We start from the raw sequence: 24,580 nt of genomic DNA on the forward strand, positions 1-24,580 counted from the left end.
GCCACGCTCTTAAACCTTAAAGTAAATTCTCAGTTAATATAGGGCTTACTTTTCCTTTCCCAAGTGAGTAAGCACAGAGCTGATGGGAGAGGACATCCAGGTTTCCTGGACTCTGGGGCTGGCTTGTCATTTCCTACAGATTTAAGGGTTGCACAGCACGCTCTTCCCTCAAGCCACAATAGGCTGCTCTCACTTCTCCTGACCTCCTGTGCCAGAAGCAGCTTCCTGGGTGGACCTGTGAGCCACCCACCCAGTTCACCTGCAGACTTGTGAGCCACCCACCCAGTTCACCTGCAGACTTGTGAGCCACCCACCCAGTTCTCCTGCGGAGTTGTGAGCCACCTACCCAGCCAGTTCATCAGGGGAGAAGGCAGCCATGAACTGCGGAGATGAGATCTAACAGAGCCGTGTTTTCAGATGAGTCCCACTAGAAGGCACCCCTGCCCAGCCAGGAACGAGCCCCAACAGCTCTGACAAGGGGCAAAAGATGGTGAGCTCCTCAGAGAAGGTTTTTTTTGTGGCATGTAGAAGAATAGGATAGTGGGTCAAATTTCTGCTCTTGGACACTGCTGCTGGACAGATGGTAAAATGATCTATTTTGCTTCTTGCGCTTAGGAGGAAGGGAGATAAATAGCTGCTGCTTTGGAGGGGCATGATGGGCAGTGATGGAGTGGAGGAGAAGGATCCTGCACCTTTATCCAATCTAAAGTCTACATGACAGCAACAATAATCTGACCCTGAATTCTGGCAGTAAAATTCCCAAAGACTCAAGGTGGGTTATTTGGACTGCCTGCTTGCTCTGTCTGCAATGGAAATTATCTAAATAGATCTGTCCAGACATTTCTGGAGTTTCTCTTTCCCTGGCTATGCCATGCACAGTACTTACACAGCTGACTAAATCCTTTTAAGAATGAGTCACTCCTAAATGAGAGGTGACAATGGATATGCAGACAGCAAGAAGTCAAGAGTGAGATAATGAATATTAGAGAAAGGCTAAACTAAACAGGGAGTGAGCAGCATAAACTTGCAGCCCTTATAAATAGCACTGCACTAAAAGGATGGGTTTTATTTAGAAATCTAGTTCCCAGGGAGAATTTAGATTTGCTGACCCATAAGTTTATGTCTGTGAACTTGTCCTGCCTTGCCAGCTCTTAAAAGAGAAACAGGTTGGCACAGTATTCAGCAGGGAGCTTCCCAAGGCAACATTCCCCTCCATATTGATTTAAGATGTGGCATTAGTGACTGATGAAACGATGCTCTTCCCTCTCAGTCAACCTTGCTGGACTGTGGAGCAGAAGAAATGTGGAGTATGGATGTGATGGGGCTACTTGTCCCAGGCTCTCGGCATTACATCTCGTGTGATGAAATCCCCTGTTGGCTCGTGGCTAAATAGAGCACCCCTGCTTTGCGTTCTAGCCACTGCAACAGGTCAGCAGTGGCTGTTTTTCATTATGGAGGTGAGTGCACTTCAGCAGAGACATAAGTCACCCTGGAGTTTGTTTTACACATTGGTTTGGGGTGGACATTGGCACAAGGTTATTGCCTAAGGCAGAGATTTGCAAAGAGCTGAAGGGAGTTAATTGTCCAAATCCCATTAAAATGCAATATAATTATAAAACCCCATTAAAATGCCATATAATTATATAGCTTTATTTTATGTTAGTTATTTATATTTTGTGCAATGCACATGATTTTTTTGCATGCATCTCTGCTAGAAGCACTCAGCAAGACTAATGTCCCTCCTAGTGCTGAAAATTAACCATTTACTTTTTCTATTTTAACAGTATAAAAAGAAAATGTTTGACTATTTAAGAAATATGGTAGCTCAAAACTTCATTTATCTCTACCTACATCTAAAAATCTTTGCAAAGACTAACAAGACAAATTACTACTTCTGTCTTAAAATAAGCAAATCAGACTGTGAGGCAGTCAGGAATCTTGAAGTAAAATGAGAAAAGGACCTTATGGATGAAATTGTGACAGATAAGTTGAAGATTATCTGGTGGAGTTGTCATATTGGCTTCCTGTGGCCCACTTTCACTCATAATTGAATTAAATGAAATTTAGCTGTACATAGATAAGACAAGCAGAAGGTCATCTGAACGTTGTCTAGTAGCTATGAGAAAAGCAGTGAAGGAACTGAGAGAATTTTGCCCATTAATAAATAAAATGGCCCGTGGGGATTGAGTTTATTAATTTTTTCTCTGTGGAAATCTGAAGCCAGAAGCAGAAGGGTGGTGGGAGGGAAAGAGGTTACTTGAGTGTGTAAAAACCATTGGGACCTCAACTGATAATTCGGGCTAAAGGTTGTCCTGGGGCATTTTTCGGATCTTTGGTGAAATGTTATTTTCAAATTGGTCCCAAACAGGACTTCACAACACTGTGAACCATCAGCATCCCAGAACAGCTTCCCTTTGGGGAGTGATCCATTGTGACAGATTGTCAGGGGGACGCTAGCAGTGCAAACAAGTGCAAGAGTTAGGATTATCTTTTTTTTTTTCTTTTTGGTACTGGTATTTTTACCTCTGCTTTCACTCAGTTTAGAAAAAGGTGCTGCTGGAAAGGAAGATGCAGAGGGGGAGGACTGAACTGATGAAAGGGCAGTAGAGAGGGTGTTTGCCCCCATTACAAAAGACAGTGGTTTGTGGCATGATGATTTATTCGTTTAGGAAAATATATGGTATTAAAATGAGGTAGTAGGACTCAGTTTCTTCACATGTTCTGATCTCATTGACCTCAGAGCAAATGGCTTTAATTTTCTTTGCTAATAATGGTGTTTTGTCTCAGTGAATGTAGAGCTTTGGGGTTACCTGAATTGATACTGGCTTAGACTAAATTATCTGCTGTGCTTGGGTTACCTTCAGACATTTTTTTTAGTTTGATGTTTTTGTCAAGTGCATCCAGAGCATATGGAGAGGCTGCTGCTGATTTTGTTTGGTTTTTTTTTTTAAGTCTAGGTACAAATAAAGTTCTTCCGTGCAGGTCCCCTCTATCTTCTGTCTCAGCTCCCTGCATCATCCTTCTCGGAGAGTAATGAAAGTTGTCAAATCTCATTTTACCTCACTTCTCTTGGTACTGCAGAGGTCGCCCCTCCAGACTGATGGCTGCATTTCCTGCTCTCTGAAGATCTCTCTGCTGCCCTTCATCTTCTCCCTCCTGTCAGACACAAACTGCTCATCTTCCTTTCCCTGATTCCTACCTGCCCGCTCTCCTGAAGCTGCTTCCAGCCAAGCTGCCTGACCTAGGCACTAGCTCAGCCACTCTGGAAGTCAGCGGCAGCTAGGAGGGAGCGAGGAGCCACTTCGCTCCCATTATCTCACTTGAACTAACCAGAAAGGCTGTTTAGCCTGTTGGGGGGTCTTTGACCACTGACCACTGGACTTTGACTCTCACACGGGAGGTTGTTCCTCCAAGAACCCCAGTAAAATGTTGTTTTCTTCCTTCTTATCCTACCTCAAAACTCCATCTTCCACAGCAGCGTTTATTAAAGATTATTCTTCAACTTCTTTTGACAGTGGACAGCACTATTCCCATGTTTGACCTAAATCCTCTTATTTCCTTACGCATCCTTAGCTGTACCCACATGTTACTTCATGCTCTATATTTTGTTTATCAGCTCACTGGGGAAAGCTGCTTGTGCTCATTTGGTCCTCTGGGGTCCTGGCCTGGGAGATGGGTCTTACAGGCCTCACTGCAATACTGATGATGATGTTTATTTTAGAGTTGGCTAAAAAAGGCAGTGAACTCTTCAATTATTAAGGACACTCAGATAAATGCTGATTCTTTCTGTGCAGCAGCATCTCAGCTCTTTTGGAATAGGCACTTGCTTCTGTTGGATCACACTTGCATGTTCTGCACTATTAATTTCCCCCCACTGCAATCAATCTTTTAATATTAAGAAACATTAACTATTGACCCATATTTCATATCACCTCTGTAAAATTACTGAGCAAAAGTGAGCCACAGGATAGATCTTTAAATGGTATAAATGGGCATAAGTACCCTACATCCCTTTATAATCGTTTGACAAGTGGGACTGGAGGACAGCTCATGGGGCTTCTCACTGATGCAAAAGTGACCTGAGAAATGGAGGCAGAGGGAACTTCTTACTGTGTGGAACATGCACCACTAGTGCTGTTCTCCCTTGTAGGTCTTGCTGAACCAGGCAACCAGGAAACATGGGGTAGGGGAGTAGAGGTGGGTCCCCATGCAGAAGGCAAAGCACATGGCAGGATTTCTATAAATTTCTATAAAGTTTAGTGCCAGCTGCTTCTGCTATGTGTTTCAGTTCCTTCAGGAGAGGGGCAGCAGCACTGGGGAGAGAACAGAGAGGCTTGCGTAAGACCATACCAGCCCCGTCACCCTCTTTTTTCCCTGTTTTTTGCCTGAGGAGTTGGACACATGTAACACACGAGGTGGAGTCAGGTGAGCCCGCAGTGTGGCTGTACATAGAAGAGGAGTGAGTGACTGCTCTGGTTCTTTGTCACTGGGCCCCTTTGGGCATCGCAGACTCATTCTGCACTGCACCAGTCAATGGTGATTTTGAATCCCTCAGCCATGTGTGGGAGGTGAATGTATGTGGGTTGTACTACGTACCTTGTGGGACAGTGAATAGATGTGAGTTGTAGTTACGTAGTACAGAGGTTCTTGAGATGGAACTTCCCTACTATGTCTTTGGCCTTCATCCCTGTCTTTGTTTATTTTTACCTGATTGAAACAGTCCCTCAAGCAAACCCAGAAGCCACGCACTTTTGATTCATTGATGTAGAATATTCTTTTTAACACAACCACCAATACCTGTTTTATACAAGGCTGCAGTTCATCTGCTGCACAATAACAACACAATCCCAATCTTGGCAGCATTCAAACCATCAAGTCCGTGTGTCTTGAGCCAACTGCTGACATAAGGTGCTTTCCACCCCTTTCATTGCCTTTGTAAAATGTTCTTGAACTTCAGAAACCTGATACAATAAATATCCTCTGTTCTGTGCCTGGAAGGCCCTTGGAGCCAGGCTGTTTTGAACAGGAGCCAAGCATGAGCACACGGGCTGGTGACCCGCGTGTCCATCCTATCTGAACTGGCCAGATCCAAAAAAGATAATCTGTATATATGCTACATACGCTGAGCTATATGTAAAATTAGGGTAGTTCAATGCCAAGGCTAATACAACGGACCAGGCTAATAGAACAAAGGAATGTTCTCAAAGTCTGCCCAGCCTACAGCCCCTCTCTTTATTGATCCAACTTGAGCAGTTCTGCTGGCCACGGAGTGGCATTGACATAGCAGGGACCAAGATGTCTACCATGTGAACCCTTTTGTTTTCTCACCACTTGTTCATTGCTGATCTTCAAAACTTTACTATTAGCATTTTCATTTGGTAAGAGGCAACCTTCTCTAAAATAGCAACCCATGACAAGCTGTTGAAAATATTTAGTTGCGCATCTCTTAATCTAGATTTGCACATTTTTCTTGGTGTTTACATGATAGGGAATTCAAATTTTGGAATATTTGTGCTGAGACAGCAGCCAGTATTGTATGTAAGTCCCGTTTTATCTTCTCTGCATGTTGAAGAGCAAAATCCCAGAGCTGTGCTGACCAGTGGCATAAGAAAGGTCCTGTCCTGCTTGGAAATGATTAGAGAGTCCTGCTGTTGTCAGCGTTTGGAGAGAGCTGTTGCCAGGCTACTTGACCAGTCAATAATGAATGCTCATTAATCTATTTTCTGCTTCTTGATGACAGTTGTTTGATAGCCTGATCAATTTTATGATTGCCATTTGTGTGATGGCCTCCTGCTGCTTTACTCTGTCTTTTTGTTTTAAGGAAGAGGAGAGCAAAAGTCTGAGAGCCTCTGTTTCTCCCAGCTTTGGGGATGAGGTGGAAACGCCACAGATTTTTTTTAATTTGCATCAGTTTTCAAGATCAAAATCTCTTGCAGTATTTTCTGTGACAACTCTGAAAGTATAAATATAGAAACCACAGACAGTTCCCTGGAGACTGAAGGCCTAATACGTGAATAATCTCACCTCCTACTTCATAACAATATCATAGGAAAAAAAAAAGGTGTATTATGCATACCCACAGCTCTGCTTCAACAGTGTCTAGTCTGATGTGTGAAGTGTGTGTGTAAATATTTGAAGGGTAGATCTCAAGTCACCATTGTGGGAGGAACTACACAAATAAGGTGATAGAACTTTGTGCTAGCACTTGGTAAGGTTTCGAATATGCCCTATAACCAGAAGCCAAAGCACACTGGGGCTGGGCTTATAGCTCGTGCAGTTAATGCAAGGCATGGGTCTTACCAGAGCTCAGAAGCATTATGGTGTTTTATGTGCCGATAATCATGCAGTATACTTAAAAGCACAAGTTATCTAATCAACTAATGTTTCAAATGGCACTCTAGTTCTGCTTTGTCCTCAGCAAGCATCTCTGGACCATGAAATCATTCTGAAAGTGGCAAAATCCAACTAGATTGCCAAGTTGTTAAAATAATTATGGGATTGAAGGGGATTGTTCCAGACTACAGAGGCTGAGGCTTTGGGAGTAAGGTTCTTTGATTCCTTTTGCTTGGATATACCTGTAGGATAAATTAAGGATAACATTAGTCTAGGTGTGGACTTGGACCACTGGGGCAACGCTGCCCTGCACCCCCTGCCCTCTCATTGTTCCTGGTGGGGAGAAAAGTGATTGTAGCAAAAGTTTGTGCTTTTACTGTACAGAGGCACCTCATCAAAATGATCTGTACTGTTAAAAGCACAGTCTGGTCAGGATAATGTTTTCTCTGCTGGCACAGCTGGACCAGTGAGAGAAGGAACAACCAGATACTCTGGACTTGGAAAGTCTCAGACTAAAGCACTTGGCCCTGGTCCTGAGCTCTTTCAGTTCATACAATTGTGTCCAACACATATATATGTATGTATGTATGTGCCTATGTATATGTATATATACACATACGTGTATGAACAAAATGTATACATATATGTATATATAAATGTGTATTTTTGTATGTGTGTTTATAATATATGTACGACAGTCAGAGCACTGTTGAGGGGAAGTTATATTCCTCTCTCACTCTGGGCAGGGTGAGGAAGGGAACAGGGGTGCTTTTGTGAGGGCAGCAGAGGGGGTGGTTGTCCCCTCGCCACTGCCTGGTGTGTGACATGAGCTCTGGGTTTATCTGCATGGAGGGAACCATCCCACTCGGCTTGCGGGATGCAGGCGCGTCCAGCCCTGGGACAGGCCCGTTGTTGCTGTGTGGTGCCTGTTCTATGGTTCTGTGGTGCCTGTTCTATAGAAAAAACCAAGCAAATGCCTTTTAGAGTCAGTCCTAATTTTCTGGTACTGCTTGTCCATCCAGTACAGACAGGACTTTGTGAATGGCTTCCTGAAGAGCTTTGTATAGGAATTACATAAGAACTATTTGCATCAGTGTAACGGCATTTCAGAAAGTAGCTCCTTTAGATCAATTCAAATGAGTGTTGCTGCTGAAATAAACGGATGCAAAGGTCAGACAGTGATTCATGTACAGTGCTAATCAACTTCACGTCTGCTGAACCGCAGATTACTCTAGTATTGCCTCCTCAGCACCATGCTGCAACATGAAAGCTGAAGCAGAACGTTAGTCAAACAGGAGAGTAGTTTTCCATGTGAAAAGCAGTAGCCACCAAGGTCTAACTGTTGAGAAAGGATTTTTTTGTAGGTGGAAACCTAGAGAGGCGCACCTGGCTCTTGTATTTTGGATTCTGACTAACTTGGAATGCTTTTGTGATGGAGAAGTTATCAGCTTTGCACAAGAAACCAAACTTGTTGGTTTCTGGGAGGAGGAAATAGAGAATTTATAAAGTCTGTGAGATGTAATACAGAGACACACATAAGTTCTGAGTCTTAAGCTATCTGGATATGCTGAAAGACTGAGCAACCGCTGAGATCAGAAGTCGTGCCTGAAGAACAAATCACTCCTTTAGAGTGCTTGTCATCAGCACATCTCAAAGTGCTTTATAAATGAGGCCACTTTCCTAATTTCCCCTTCACAGTTGAGGAAACAGGCACTGAGAACAACATGGGGAACAGAGAGACCAGGGTGGAGCCAGGACCAGAAGTCATCCATCCTGAGGTGCAGGAGGAAAGTTGTCCTTGGGGCCTCCCTGCCCTCGAGGGCCCCATTCTGGAGCTGTGGAAGTGGTCCAATAAAGATGTTGGAGAAGTAGCTGTGTGCTGGCTCTGTGCAGCCCCTCTCCTGCACAGTCCTCCAAAATTGTAAAAATACATCAAAGGCTGAATGGTTTTTTGATTCCCTTACTAGGAGCTCATAGAATAGAACAGAATAGAATAGACTATTTCAGTTGAAAGGGATCTACAACGATCATCTGTTCCAGTTGCCTGACCAATTCAGGACTGACCAAAAGTTAAAGCACGTTATTAAAGGCATTGTCCAAATGCCTATTAAACACTGACAGGGTTAGGGCATCGACCACCTCTCTAGGAAGCCTGTTCCAGTGTTTGACCACCCTCTCGGTAAAGAAATGCTTCCTGATGTCCAGTCTAAACCTCCCCTGGCGCAGCTTTGAACCATTCCCACGTGTCCTATCACTGGATCCCAGGGAGAAGAGCTCAGCACTTCCCTCTCCACGTCCCCACCTCAGGAAGCTGCAGAGGGCAATGAGGTCGCCCCTCAGCCTCCTGTTTTCCAAACTAGACAAACCCAAAGTCCTTAGCCGCTCTTCATAGGACATTCCTTCCAGCTCTCTTCTCCTACCATCTCTTCTGGATTGTTTCTATGGCTGGTGTTATGAAGGTGATCAAGCAGGATGGTTACAGCAGTCTTTTAGAAACTGTGTGTCCTGGGGGCAGGCAGTGGGTTTTTCTGCAAATTATCTTCCTTGTTGTGAAAATTGTACTCATGATCTTTGCACAGCCCAGCTGGAGCTCCTCACAGAAGTGCTCCTAGGTCTATGCTCCTCTAGGTCACCCCATCTTACATCTGTCCCTATGGTCTATAAGTGATCACTCCATCACCTTGAGGGAGACCTCAGCTTCTTCTCATGGCTCTCCAGGGTGGCCAGGATCCCTGACTGCCTTGCAGGGTAGCTGCCTTAGTGTTTAACACCCTATGCTCTTCTGAAGGTGTTTTTCCTCATGATCCAACCCTCAGGGGGACATGCTCTGGTCTCACTTTCATGCATGGGGGCATGGAACTGAGGAGTTGTAGAACAAGACAGGAGAGTGGATCCCATGCAAAGTTTGGCCTCCAAATTGTGTAAGGAGTCCCAGAGCAGGGAACTGAACCCAGCTGCCTCGTCACCCAGCCCAGCCCAACCAAACCATCACCCCACACCATAAGCTTGCTGGGGTTTGCCCCCGAGACTTGAGTTATGGCCCTGCCCCTCTAGTCTGGGATTTAGTGATGTAATTTCAAAAAGTTTTGATTGATGGAAAACCAGAAAGAGATTAGAAGATCCTGCAATGTGTTAACAAATCACTCTGTTGGTTTATCTGCAATGTAAATCACCCTAAATGAAATGCTCTGATTTATCCATCTTTACTTCATACTTGTAGCAGGAGGGACTGATTTAGTGATGCTGAGCCCAGCCATTAATGTTCATAAATCGTGGTGTGCATGTGTTAAACTGGGATTTATAAACCCCAGTCAGACTTTCTGATTTCACCCCATAGCTGTGATAATGGGCACCTTAAAAGTTTTGTCAGCTGTTAGAAGTATTGCCAGATGGAGGACGCTATTAACACGACCTTACCAGGGATTTCCTCTCTTGCAGCCTGGGGGTGCTCTGCACTTTTGAATTTGGAGGTCAGATCAATAATCTTTGCTTTCCCTTTCTCGTTCACAAGTCCGCAGAAAGAAGAGAAGGATGGACGCGGAGAGTCATTTCTGATGGGCACTTGGGGGAGAAGGGAGGGAGCGGGGCGTTAGGCAGCTGTCTGTAGTAATGGTTGGTTCTTTCGTTGCCTGCTGCTTTATGTTTGGTGGAGCCACAGGAGATCAGTGTGGGGAAGAGGGAGACAGGATTTGAAGTGAGAAGGCATTGCTACTGTCCTTCAACCTGACTTCCTGAATTATTCAAAGACGTGGTGTTTCGCCCTGTTATTCGCACAATGAGGCTAATAACTTTGTAACTGATGTAGGCAACTGTGAAGAGATTTAAGCATCCTCCCCTAGCTCCACCCCAAAAATTTACTTTCAAGTCTGTGCTGCACAGAATGAGTTTTGTGAGGTATGAAATACAGCTGTGCCTTTGTCCTGCAAAGCCGTGAGCTTTCCACCTTTGTAATTTTTTATTTTACATCAATGCTGGGCTGTAAGGAGCCGGAATTGGCAAGTTCTGTGTTTTTCCACGAGGACATCCAAGGTGCAGGATTTTCTTGAACGTAGCAGTTGCTTTTAAATGAAATTACTTAATTCATAATTGCAGGTATGCATTGTTATGCTTTTAAAATGGAAGACGGCTTTGGCTGCTGGAACAAAATAGAATTTTAATTAGATTAGGAATTAAACCAAACTACCCCCCACTACACTCTTCCCAATGCTAGGTAATGCCAGATGAGGCTTGATTATAATTATGGTGTCATGAGTGTTAAAGCTTTCTAATGCACATAATGACGCTTTAAAAATGACCTCCTGCATACTGAGATTTATCAAGTTGTTATCATTTCTGTATGTCTACATTAATCGATCATAAACAGAGCTTCAGGAGGGTTGAGGAAGCTATCTAAATTGAATGTTCTCCTGAGACCCATATCTGGACAGGTTGACTGAACTTCTGTGACTTAACGACCCGCTTTCTCCCTCGCCTGAGGTCTGATCCTGTGTATGTGATACACAGCAGTAGGGGTAGCTGCACAAACCACTCAGTGTATGTGAATACAAATGAACTTTTCATTCCTCTCAACAGGAGTGTTCGTGCCAACAGGATCACTAAATATTTGCCTCCTTCTTGGACTTGGTGCTTGCTCGCCCACCAGCCAGGCAGAGCAGCCCTGTGATGGAGAAGGGTTTGCTGGCATCTCTGGAGCAGCAGGTTTCAGCAGACAGCGAGGAACTTTCCCAGGTCTCAGGGTTAGTGTCTCAAGCTCTCTGCTGCACTGTGGCTGGCTGTTCAGCTTCCAGATTGCAGAGGGCCACAGCAAACCCAGGCAGAAATCTTGTAAAATAAAGGCTAAAGAGGTTTATGAGAATTATTATGAGATTATGAGAAAGCTTTCTGTGAATAATAAGTCTGTCACTGAACACTGTTGCCATTTCTAGCATTTGCTGGGAACATCCAGTGCTGCAGAGAAATATTAATTCTCCTTTTTTTCCTCCAATTATGATCATCACTGCAAGTAGCACTGTTTACAGTTCTGCTTTTGTCTTTGAACTGATAACTCTCTCGTTTAACAACTGTAGGGAAAACTGGGACAGTCCTGCTTTTACCAAGTTACACTCAGAGCATTAAATGTTGCAATGAAATCCTGGTTTTCATGAAATCGGTAGCAAGATTTTTGCTGACATCAGAAGAGGCAATGTGCGTCTATGGATGCTTTCTGTTTTTTCCTGAAAAAGCCAAACTTAAGGCTAGTCTGATCTCAATTGATGTCATTTAACTTAAATAATTATTATACAGCGGCTCTTAGACCCCAGAGCAGATAGGATCATCATGTAAAGGGCTGGACAAGGCGGTATTAAGCAGCGGACTCTGCTTCACAGATGTTGTGATCTGAAGTCACAAGTCAGGAGGGTGCTTAATGCGTGTCTAACTTCTGAGCCCACGAATAGCTCCTATGACTTCAGTGAGAGGACTCGCGTGCCTAACCTTAAGTGAGGGCTGAAATACCCAAGCCACTTCTAAATTAAGACCTAATACACAGACAGTCTTTCTTGAATTTTAAGTTTCCCTGCCTGGCTGCCCTGACCTTCTGCAAGCCTGTGGAGGGCTGATAACTCTGTTTTTGTAGATAGACTCAGCCAGTGCAGTTTTAATCTAGCAACGATGATGGCCTCAAAATTCAAAATACAGAACATCCTTAAACCCCACGGACTGTGCTTCCCTGCTCTTGGGAATTTAAGAGGGAGAATGCTGTTGAGAAGAGCACCATGTATGACTGTAAAATGTAACTAGAGCACAATAAACCTTGGTCACTTATTAACATACCTAGCAAAGATAGAGCAGAATGGAGGATTTGGTAGAGCCTTCCGAAAGTGCCGGAGGCATGTCGGGGTGCGTGGGGCTGCGTCGTACCTTGCCAGCTCTCAGGAGTCACCTGCTTGGGGCTGGGGAGGCAGAGGCGAAGCAGTGTGGAGGGAAGATGTATGCATACTGCTTCCAGAGAGCCTTTTTCATTTTTTCTTTCATTTCTTCTGTTTGGTTGCTTAGATCAATCTTGAGATCAAAGGCATTCTGATGGGACTGACAAGCACCTTCTTTTTTTTGGGAAAGAAGAAGAAAAATAAGTTATTTTGCACAACTTTCTACTCTATCATGCCTTTTAATTGACTTTGCTCCTGTGATTAAACTAAAGTAGCTGTTGATCATATTTTTGAACAGGCTTTTGGCTTCTGCCCTTTGAAAAATGGAAGGAACTGCCTCCTTAAAGTGAGAGCTTGGTCCTTAGGGCTCTTCACCAGGCAGCATCTCCTCAGCGGGCTCACCTATGACTGGATCAAGATGTTGACCATTATTTTTGCTCTGTCAGTCCCGAGATATCCACTTGCTGATTCTCCGGTCACATCCCTATGCCTCTGGAAAACGCATCACATCTGAGGGAGCCACCATATTACTGGGTTGGTTTTTTGATACTTCCTTGAAACCTCTCTCTGCTGAGAGGCCTACGCGTTGCTCTTACCTGGCACCAGGCAGACGGGAACTGAACTGAGGCTTGGTTTCTGTGCTGTGCTGTCGGTTGCTTCAGCTCCCTGTCCTCTCATCTCCTTTACTGGTGTGCTGCCAGTAACAGGGGTTGTAAGCGGTGTAGGACAGGGACAGGCATCCTTCCAGCTTGTCCAGGCAGAATGGGGGTCTGATCCCTCCGCGAGTGCCTAGAAACGAATGTATTGATTAATTCCTTCTCGGGGTAGTAGTAGGAATGAGTTACAGGTACCAGTGACTCCTTCAGAGGACCTGTTCCATTACTGACCAGTGTGCTTTGAAGATGCATGGGTGGAAGAGCAATGATAAACTTTCCTCAGTCATTTGGATTCTAGCTGAGCGCCAGCTGTATTCGAGTAACCCTTTTGTTCATGTGCCTGTGTGTGCATGTGCTGTGTCTCCAGGCATATTCAGATTAAATTCTCCCTGTGATAGGACACCTCATAATTCAATACCTTAAGAAATTCTAGGGGATTCCCAGCCAGTTTCTAAAACGTCACAGGAAGTTGCAAGCTTTCGGCTGTGTCGTAGGTAGAGCCCCGTTGCTGCAGGGTACAGAAGGTGGGGGCCTGCACTGCGCCAGCTGCCTTCAGCCCAGCCAGCGTTGCCCTCCGTAGCGCTGACGGATCTCCCAACAAATGCGCATGTGGTTCTGCACCCCTTCTAGGTTGGGTGCAGGTGAGTCAGAAGGAGAGTGTGAAAGGAAAGACAAACCTGTCAGTATTTCTTTCACTGTATATTTGACAGAAAGGCTTCTATTTATTCTTGAAGTGTTTGCAAAATAGGAAGATTATATTAAAGAGAGACATGGATACAGTTTGGAGACGGTGGCAGTGGAGGTGTACAGGAAGGAGGTATTTGTTTCCTGCACTGGGTTTCTTTCTGCTGTGTCCCTCCCCACATATTTTTTACCCATTTTCTTGATTTCCCTCTCTCCTTTCATTTTCCTTTTATATTTTTATCTCATGGGGCAAGTTAAAGATATCATCGCAAGCTCCATGCATGCAAGGAGACAAGAATGAGCTCACTAGTGTTTTGCTCACGATAAATAGTCATTCAGTGGCACTGCCAGGCTTTCAGAGGAGAATAGATCTACAGGCAGAGAGATCACCGTTTCCTTAATGAGAATGTCTGCATAAAACATTATATAATCCAGCATATAATCCTTCCATGTCAAACCTGGAACACTGAATCCTTAGTTAAGGTATTGAATGAGTGAGGGTATTGTGTCCTTTTTTTAAAAAAAAAAAAGAAGATACGCTGTGCTAGAACTCTCTCAGCTTAGAAAATAAACCCTTAAAAATAGTTTTGCCTATTTGAGGGCAACTGAGTTTCCTTCTTTCTTTCTCTGCACTGTATGTTGTAAAATGTTAAAAAAGATTTTAAGAAGTAGACACTCTGCTTTCTTTTATGTGTTTGCCTACTTTCTGCATTCCATGTCTCTTGGGCCATAAATTGCAAACGTTGATGAAGAGTGTTTTTTGGGGAAAAAACCAAGCACAATTCCTTTGAAAAGTTATAACTAAAGATGGAAGCATTTATCTTCCTTTCTGATTCCTGCAAATTCTAGTTACAGAGACTAAATAGGAGTCCAGAAAAACTTGACCACTTTTCCTCTTAAGTGTTTGTTTCACTGCAAGAGAGTGCTTTTCAGTAGAGTTATTCCAATAGCTTTTACAGACAGTTTCCTGATGCCTCACTGTAGACGTGCTACAGAAAAATCCCAGCTGGCAATTCATCCTGGAGAGCGAGCGTGGGGCAAGTGTCTGTGTTTGTGATGGAGAGGCACGAACGATCAGGGAGGCTGAATTCACCAAGATGCCATTTTTCTCCTCTGGGCATTCCTCCTTGCAGAGCTTGCTGCATTTGTGGCCTAGTTTTAATGAGAGATTTTTGACAGCAGTGGTGAATGTTGACATTTTCCTCTATTTTAATTTTTTTTCCTTCTTTGGGTTTGAGCCCAAAGCTCAACCCAGTGTAGCGAGGAAGCTCGAGGGTGCCTGATTCAGCCCCTCTGACTGCAGGTACCATGTCCTAGAGTCTGCTTTATAAACTCCCGAAGACAGTTAATGGTTTCTTTCCCCCATTATTTCTAATGAGGAAGCCTCATCATTCTGGTAATAGAAACATTGTCATTTCCAGTCCAAATTTACTTATGGACTTTTTATCCTTCTTTGTTTATTTCTAGTCACTGATCTGGACTAGGTATTTTTCTTCCTTGGTGTTTGCCTTTGAGTTATTTCTGGATTGCAGTGATGACCCCTCTCAGTCTCTGTTTGGTTAAGCTAAAAAAAGCCGGCTACTCCGGTCTCCCATAGAGGAATCTCCCTTGCTCTGATTATCCTACCAGTCTTCGTCAGTCTCTGGCTTTTTGGGAGTATGTGTGTGTTGAAGAGGGGGCCCACACAACACCCTCTGTGTTCTGGCTGGTTCCCCCAGGTTCTGGACTGTTTAAAATGGCTTTGCTCATCACAAGAGTCACATGTGATTTTCAGTAAATACATGTTTTTGTTTTTTAAACCAAAAACCCAACCACCATTCACTGAATGCAAAAGCAAATTCTTGTCTCTGCAGAGTAAGGAATGGTATGTAATTCTTTGGAGAGCTCAAGGGTGGAATATTTGTTGGGACAGTCCGGGTGCTGAAGGTATTTAAATAGTCTGCTTCCCTTGCTCCATGAGAGCGGGACAGTTATTGCCACCAATATACTTATCTGGTGTATAAGTATTTTTATACAGTCCTTTATAAAGTCCTTTATACTTATCTGCTCTACTTTAAGTATAGCAGGAGAGGCAGGATGCCTAAAGGATGTAGTAATGAACGGAACATTTAAATACAGAATTTATGGGTTTGCAAATCACAGCAAAAACTCCCAAACCTGGCGCGATCTAGTCCATATCAGAGCAGGATTTGCCAGGCAGCCTGGGTGCTGCACAGGGTGGCCTAACGCAGCGGGGGATTTGTGCTGTGCTGTTGTGGCACTTCCAGAAAACATCTGACTTTTTACTTAAAACTGTTCAGCATAGCCTGTGTGCATAAGACAGAACAGGGTGGGGAGGTAGAAGGGCAAGCCTGGTAGGGGTACCCAGCCGGCAGGAAAACCAGAATCAAATTGTGAGGTATAAAAAAAAAAGTGAGGTCTGGGAAAATCTGTCCCTGGTCTGCAAAAAATAGTGAGCGGCGTTATTGTGCCGTTTGAAGGTATGGGAGGTGCAGGTAGCAAGTAAAAGCTTTGATGCAGCTGGAAGCCAGAGGTCAAAATTTCAGTCAGGATAACAGAGAAATTGATGGCACTGCATGGCTCTCTGCCAGCTGAAGATCGGGCCTAATATTTGTTTTCCCAAGTAAAAAGGTTCAGTCAATCTTGCAGCCTGCCTGGGGAACAAAGGAGCGAGACAGATTTAATGCTCGTTCTGTTAATTGCCCAATGGCCATTCTTTCAGCACAGATCTGTGTTTATGTGCCAGAATAATTTGGGTTTGTGTCTGACACAGGACATCTGACTTGTGGAGGGACTTCAGTCTGGGCTGTTATTCTTGGAGGACTGGGGAAATGAGGGCATATCCTCCCTGCCCATATAGTCTGCAACGGAAGACGCCTTTCAGGTAGGAGTTGCTTCCTATTGATGGCCCAAGAGGTGAGTGTCCTGTGAGCCCTCTTTTAAAGCAAAGTGAGAGGGGAAGAAAGAGAGAGAGAAGGGACAGAAAGGTCCTGAAGGGTTTTCTTCAGCCTGGCTTGATTTGGAGGTGACACTTCATATGTCAATTTAAATTAAGCCGTTTCAAAAAGCACCCATCCCAGAGCCTCTGACACACTCTTAAGATGGCAACCGTGGGGCACGTTGGGTGACGGACACAGTTGAGGACAGGGAGGGAGGGAGCTGCAGGAGGAGCTGAGATGAGGTGCTTCATGGCAGGGCTGCTTTGTCCCCTGATGTGTATAATTGCATCTCATTACCAAGATGTAGTTCACCCCTGTTTTCTTTATCACATGTTTGGGCCTAGTGTTTTGGTGTGTAAGTCCAGCTATCTTGTACTTATGTCATGGTTTTCTGCAACCCTTCTGATCTGAGTAAGGTTTAAATAGGAATCTTGTCTGGGTGTTGAACGGTTAATGTAATAGAAAGCTAACACCTGCATCGGCAGCCTTGTCCCCTCCAATGCAGCTGAATAGCATTTCACGATGGCAGGGAAATAATTCAGTAACACCAGGCCCTGCTCCATGAGCGATGAATGAAGCTCTAGTGAAGTAGAGGTCACTCGTGTTAATCTGAAGCAAATAGGATTGTGGGACTGGGGGAAGAGGGCGAACCTCCTTTTATGTACAAATTCTATAGCTCAGAGGCTTAGGAAACACTTCATAGTAAACATTTGCAAAGTATCCATGCCATTAACCTTTTCCGAGGGGAGAGACAAATGGTTTTCCTGCCTCATTTTGTGCAGGTCTCGCATTTTGGTACGTATGCAAATTGTGCCGGGTGGCAGTGTCTCATACAAATAAGCTTGAAATGCAGAGGCAGCCATGCAAGCAAAATGGCTTGCCTTTCCCTGCAGCTGCAACGAGACTTTTATCACAGAAGGACCAGGCGGAGAGAGCCTGATTTGTAAGGAAGCATCAGGAAGAGAGAAGAAAACCAGGAATCCTCCTAAAATGCTGACACAGTAGCAGAAAGTGCTGTGTCCATGCTATGGTGCTACCCTGTATTTTTGATGACCTGAGGAGCATCCAGCACTGTTTTATTTTTCTTTGGGTTTTGGAGCGTCCTTATCCTAACTTCTCAAGGCATGGAAATACACAAGCAGCTCATGGCTGTGCAGAACTGGGGAGGTGACGTTTGGGAAGAAGAGATGAACAGCACCTTTTTGAGATCAGGACCAAAATAAGCGTGGAAAATAATACAGATATGAAACGCAAGCAGGCAACTTGGCAGGGATATTGACTGCCTGTTGTAAAGGGGTGTGCGAAGGCTGGGGATTACATTGTGCTGCTAATGTTCTCTGTCCCAGGTCCTTTGCGGGGCTGTGAATCAGGTTTTTGCACGCTGTTCAACATCAGTTACTGATATGCCTGTATAGGATCATCCCAGTTATAAATCTTCTGTGTCTCTAACCCTTTTGCAATGTTTCTTTCATGAGTTGGGTGGGCATCAGGTACTTGCATTTCCAAGGGATGAGTCCCCTCTTCTCTCCATCTTAGGCTGTGCTTTCCTGTCAAGTGTACCAGGAGCGAGTATCCAGCAGGTTAGACTGAGTTTGACTTTCTGAGTCTGCGATGTCTCTTGGTTAACATAGTGACGAAACCAAATGTTATTTAATTTTAGTGATAAGTGACAGCAAAACAGAAGAGAAAAGGGACTGGAAGCTGATAAAAGTTCATAAAGACATGAGCTTCCCTTGCTTTTGTTTGCAACTAGACCTTTCTGGAGTTATGGCTCCTTTGACCCTCCTGTGCTGGAGTACACCAGCAGTGCTCCCTGCCCACGGAACGTGAGAGGGGCTCTAAGCGAGGGTGTGCAGTGCAGTCCATCAGGCAGGGGAAAGGGGCTACTTGGCGTTATGGGTTTCTTCTCTGTGTGGGTGCAGACAGCCACAGCTTGAACAGACTCCTTGCTTTCAGCTAGGTGAGCTGTGAGAAAGAGAGAACAGTGCAGCTGCAGATTCGCACCGTGCCTTGCTGGATCCCTTCCCTCTTGCTCTTTGATCTTTTTTCACACTGAGTAACAGGCAGCATGACTGCAATGTGATGTTCTGGCTGTAGACTGCATTGTCATGTTGGAAAATGAATTGCCTGAGAGCCTTCAGTTTATCTCCTGGGCTATTTCCTGTTAAAACCAGGAAAGCTGGGATTTCCACGTGATTTTGAAGCTCAGAGTTCAGATGTACAGAGAAATCCTGTCTCTCTCTGTTCATTCATTGCTGCTTCTGATCCCTCCTTTTCTCTTCCATTATCTCAAATGCTTTTGGAAACTTCATTTTCAAAGCACTATACCGTCTCATGGGCCACTACTCACTCGAGTTTCCTTGTGTGGGCATCATGGTTTAATAGGAAATGCAACACTAGTTTGAAATGTTTGGCAGACAAGATAGGGAAAAATACATCTGTGAGTTATTAAGGGCGAGAGTAATGTCTTTTACCTTCAGAGTTTACAGATTTTTTTTTCCCTTCTCATCTGCCAAACACTTACGCTTTTCAGCATTGTCTGCGTCCGGAGGGTATCTGTCTTGGCAGGGAATTATCTTGGATGTGCAGCCTGTGTGAAGCTGCCTTGGGCATCTCCTGAACGCTCTGGCTCAGTCCTTCTGCACGCACTAGCTTGTATCGGTTTCAGCATTTCACCTCTGGTCACTCATGAACTGACTCTGTAGTGGGAGGCTCTGGTATTTCATTTTGTAACTGTTCATCCTCATGTGAACTGCAGGTTTCAGTAAGAACCTGGGCTGCGCTCTTCCCTTAGTAACTGAAATCCTCCTTTCCCCGGAGGTGACGGCCTGCTGCCTGTGCCCGTGACACCTCTGCCTATGCGGAACGGGCGAGTGATGACAACTGCGGGGTTTTTCTAGTGAGTTCCTGATCAGACCCTTAAAACTTGCTGAAATCAAGCAAGTTAAACTCAGCTTTTTCCCTGACCAGACCATTGCCCTCTAAAAACAATCTTTAGACAAAAAAGCTCTTTTATTGTGGTAGAGTTTTCCCAGTTGTTAGGTTTTGTGTGTGGAGGTCAAATCTTTGGTTAATGTTTCATTTTCGTGGCCTGTTGTAAGTTGTTTCCCTTCTGTTCCTTATTCCAGTGGTGCTTTCCATGAGCATACTAGGTGCCATACTGAAATCACTGGGTTTCTCTCCCCATCGCAGGGCTGTTCCACTCTCTCCAAGGTTAGAAGCTGTCTCCTAGCTTACAGTTTAAACTTATGGGCAACCTATACCCGTTGCCCACATCATCAAGGAAGAAAGGCAAGATGCTGTACTTTAATTAGGCCACAATCTAATTAACTCACCTGTGAACACAGCCAGACAGCACACTGGGATTTTCTTGCTCATTCCTACTTCTTTGGGGGTTTGTTACCAACCTTTCAATCTCTGTGAGAGGAACCTGGAAGCCAGTAGTTTTGACTCTGTTTCTGGCAGTGCTATTGATTCACTTGTGACCTCGTGCAAGTCCCTTTGGGTTTTGCTTGTAGGGCTTTATAAACGTGGGAGAGAGACAAACACACTTCGTTCACTTCTCAGCATTTATTGTGAGCCCTAATTAACACTTAGAAAGCAAGGGGCTTTATGCTACAGGGTGCTGCAGAAGTATATTGCTATGGGAATACAATTAATAAATAATAACACATATGGTATGGGAGTTCCCAAACTGCACATTGCAATGGTTTATTTTCATTATTTGTTTACTGCTTACAGTCTATATGAGTCAGACTATACATCTCCTTAATTTTCATTACTGCTGGAGAAACCCTTGGGTAGGCAACATTAATATTCTACCTCTTAAAGTACTGACTTAATGGTACTGTGATCCCAGGTAATGGGAAACTATTAGTACTGTGTCCTACTGTTCTTTGGCTGCCAGTTCTCAGACTCCAGCTCTCCCATCATGGCCCTGTTCACAAGAGGATGGGACAGTTCTAACCAGCTAGTCCGACCTCCCATGCAAAATGGATCGCAAACTTTTATCCAAAGATTTCTACTTCAAGCTCAATAACTTCTGCTTAGGTTAGAACATGTCATTTAGACAGACACCCAGTGGGGATGCAGAAACTGTAAGTCAGAGAAAATCTACTGCTTCACTTAGTAAATTATTTCAGTGGTGCATTGCTTTGGTCTAAAAATGCCCCCCTTACTTATTTCCAGCCTCCAATCTTTGTTGTGCTTCTCAATATGCTTTTGTTTAAAATTAAAAAAGACTCAAGTACCCACTAATCTCAGGATTTTTCACTGCATAGGTACGTACAGACAGTGATTGAGATGCATCTCATTACTAAATTGCAGGCACTGAGCTCATTTCAGCTCTTTCTGCAAGATGGATTATCTGGACTTTAAATTCCGTTTTTTTATCTCTTTTGCTAAAGTCTGTGCCATCAGACGTTGTCCTTTTTAGAGTGAGCACCAGAACTGACACTACAGCAACCTGGTAATGATGGTTAATCACTTTTATCATCAGGAGTGTGCATAACTCAGATGCCTTCCTGGGAGAGTTTAGGATCTAAGCCTCCTGCCTTGAGGTGGCTCTTTGTGGGATGAGATTCTGTTTCTGGCTCTAATTCTAAGATTGTTTCCTGTGTGAAGGTGAAAAAGCAAACAGGAGGGGGTGACCGAACAGGGAGAGGACAGAAGGAAAGGGAAGGGACACGAGCACTGGGTGCTGTGGTCTCAGGGAAGGCTAATGTCTATGTCCGTACAAGGCAATAAGAAGAGCTTGCCCTACAGGGCATTAATTGCGAGCGTAAAAGGATGAGTTTGGCTCCATGTCAAGGACAGCCATGGAAGGAGAACGCAAATCCTAAGCCTGCGTGGCTCAGAGATGAAGTGGCTCTGCTCTTTCCAGAGCTTGTGTCAAGGAGACTCTGAGTGTGATTTTGTTGCACTTTTGGATGTGTTTCATCCTCTGTACTCCAGTCCTTTGCTCTTCATCTCTCAGCAGCCTTCGTATTACTTGTCAGTTAGATTGGCATGTTCCCACTGTTGCCAGCTTCTCTAATTTTGCCAGGCTTTTTTTATAAAGCTCCTGTGAGTTATTATTGCCCTGATGAGGGTAGGTGCTGCATGGCTCTCCTTCAGTGGGCAGAGCTCGTACAGCACAGGGGCTCTGCTAAGTCTTCTTAATATTTTGGGGGAGCAAAATAAGCAATAGTGTCCGGCAAATGCTTTTGACTTGGGCCCCTTTAATGAAATATTCCTTTGTGCAAAACGTGCAGGTTTGGGATCCCCTTGCTTCTCTCTCCCAGGAAAACTGGATAAATTACCCATGTTTGTCCCCCAATGGCTATCACTGCAAGTGTGATGATTAGGGATGAGACCACTCATGGTAGAGCCATTCTTTCTGGCTCTCAGCACACTCTGCAAGATACCTAGGCATCTGAGTCTTGAGGTTTTCTTTGCAGCTGCAGTCCTTAGAAACTGAGGTTCCAGGGGGCCAGTCTTTTGAGGAAGAAGCCAGTATATATATGTTGGATGGATTTTTTTTTTGCATTGATGTCTTCTTGTCCAGCTAGCAAAAGCATCACAAAGAATCTCCTGAGATCTCAGGTGTTTCCTTAACTGTTACCCTTTCCCTACCAGGAAAACATGTTTATTTTACTTAAACAATCCTTGTGGCAGATTATAGAATAAATCCACCTGATTTATTTTCTGCAGCTGATGAGAATGGAGAGGTTGGGATATTGGAGAAGGCACAGACTTTTTCCCTGGCTAGGGAGGGGACAGGAGCCAGTGGTACCCCGGTCTGGAGAGCTCCGCACCCCACAAAGTGGCTTTTTAAAGGTTAATTAAGGGAGAAGGTGCCAGTAGATGGCAGTCATGAATACACAACATTGTCTCAGGGTTTTGCAGGGCCACGATCACTTCTTTTGGGCATGTGTAGCAAAAAGTGCAAAATAGTGCAGCATTCGCATGCTGAATTCACAGACGCGGCTCCAAGGCAGGTGGCCAGTGCTGCAATAAGCAGGTAGCCTTCGGGTTGGTGAGCCCAGGAGGTGGGGAGGAGCAACTGCTGTCTCAGAAAGAAAACTGATGATGCCCCTGGATTTGATGGCCTTCATCCTCATCTTCCCCCTCCCGGCCCCGTTTCCATTCAGAGCAGCTCACCTTTCCAGGCCTTGTCGGTACAAGGACACTGGAGGGAGGCGTAGTGACGCAGACCTGCCAGTTCAGCGGTGGCAATTCTGGACAGACAGTTTACTGCAGGGTCAAAATGATTTTTGCTTGGAAAATTACAAAGTAGAGCAGTTAGTATAGGAGGTAGAGTCCAAAGTATAGGGGGTTATTCTGCAATGCTAACATGTATATGGGACTGCTGTGCCTCTCCGTTTCCCTTATGTGGGGTAAGATTGAGCTGTTTCTCTTTCTCTTTGTCTTATTTACATGAGGTTTGGGTAGCTTATGGAGTGGAGTTACTATGGATTGGCCGCTGCTTGCGGGCCAGCACCCCTAAAGGAGGTACAGCAGGGGACAGGGCAGGTGCAGATGTCGCCCTGCCCTGTGCCCCCTACGGGGCTGCAGCCCACCTGAGGTGGAATTTGGTTTCATATTTTTGGAGACAATAGAAGGAGGAAAATTCCTACGTTACATGTGAGCTCTTTTGGGCTTTGCCTTTTTGAACCACAAACAAAAGAGCTCAAAGGCGGTGAAGCTTGAGATGCTTTCAGTCCCAATGCTTTCTGACATTAAACCATTAAACAGCAAACAGATAAGACCTTTCTTCTCTTGTCTCCTGAATCCATCCAGGTGATCCTGAGCAGATCACTTGGGTGCAAATGAAACACAGTTGTTTAGTCTCCTTCCAAGGGGACTGGTGTTGGCATCATGACTTTCCGCCTCTCCAAGGAGCGCTGAGGGTGGCAGTGACAGGAGACACGAGCTGGGGTGTGCGAGGCTGCCTGTCTGTGCCAGCTCTAGCTCAGTGGGCTCTGGCACTGGCACTGCCCGCCCTGGGACTGAGAGGAGTCAGGCTTCCAGTCGTGCCTGCCCAGTGCCCCTCTCCTTGGACAGAGCTGTTCAGCTGCTGTCTGGTGCAACAAGTGGCCAGAACTGGGGCTTCAGTCTGCCAGCATTCATTCCTGGTGGGGAAAGCAGTGACATTCAGCTTCCATTAGAAGACTAAAATGGCATCGCAGGCCATCTGAGGGCACATTTTCAGCAGTCAGAGTGAAGGCAAAGGTATGGGCTCTATTTCTGAGCCAGAAGAGCAGTCTGTTCCTGGTCCATGGGACTTGTCAGCCCAGCAATGATTAGTGAGGCAAAAGCAAAGGCCGCAAAGCTCCTCCTGCCCAGCTCTGGTGAGAGAAGGTGATAAGGGATTCATTGTGCAACCAGGAGATAATTGGCAGCAGTAGCATGAAGCAATGCCAGTCCCTTTTGCCATAGCAATTGTCCAGACATTTTGTTTACAGCTGTAATTCACCTTGTTGCACAGTCAAACTGTTCTGGACCATGCACCGTGAAAGGAGCGCGGCTGCCACGTAAAATCAAGTGGGATGGCACAAAGGCTGTGTGCGGGATTAAGTGTGAAAATCCATTTTGCTGGTGCAGGGCTTGGGAGAGGCCGCTGGTGAAGGGACTGGACCTCCAAAGGGCAAGTCAGCCTCCTCTCCCCTCTCTCTTCCCTCACTGCAGACACTGGTAAGTGTCGCTAAGACTTACAATCACGTAACTCCTTGTGAGGAGGAGGAGCTGGGCTCTACGTGCCTCAGCTTGAACTGACAGGTTAGATCTCTTATGGGAGGTAGAACCCATGTCTTGTGTGATGACAAGATTGAAGGAGCAGGGACTGGGTCTCTCTGATGATGTCTGTGTGGAAAAGTGATCAGAGAGCTTTTGGCTTTGTTGAAAGCCACACTGCCTGCGTCTTACTCACCTTCTTCTGTGTTGCATACTGCAGCCCAGGCTTGATGCGTCTGCCCTGCACATAGGGAGAGCGGGATGAGGCTGTCTGCTGATGGCCTTGACTGTAGCTTGACCTGCGGGTGTCAGCTCCAAGGAGACAGTGTGGTTAGGGTGACTGAGCTTG

General features: G+C 45.0%; 1 protein-coding gene across 1 annotated transcript in view; it reads left to right on the plus strand.

The window, feature by feature from the left end:
* The first annotated feature begins 1,347 nt into the window (after positions 1 to 1,347).
* Positions 1,348 to 24,580, plus strand: part of PAK3 (p21 (RAC1) activated kinase 3) — a 113,413-nt gene continuing 90,180 nt past the window's right edge. The window contains exons 1-2 of the mRNA XM_075162450.1: positions 1,348 to 1,457; positions 16,353 to 16,463. The gene's annotated coding sequence lies outside the window, so the exon portion shown is untranslated. The remainder of the gene's footprint in view (positions 1,458 to 16,352; positions 16,464 to 24,580) is intronic.

This window comes from Calonectris borealis, chromosome 13 (genome assembly GCF_964195595.1).
Source record: "Calonectris borealis chromosome 13, bCalBor7.hap1.2, whole genome shotgun sequence".
Taxonomy (NCBI): domain Eukaryota; kingdom Metazoa; phylum Chordata; class Aves; order Procellariiformes; family Procellariidae; genus Calonectris; species Calonectris borealis.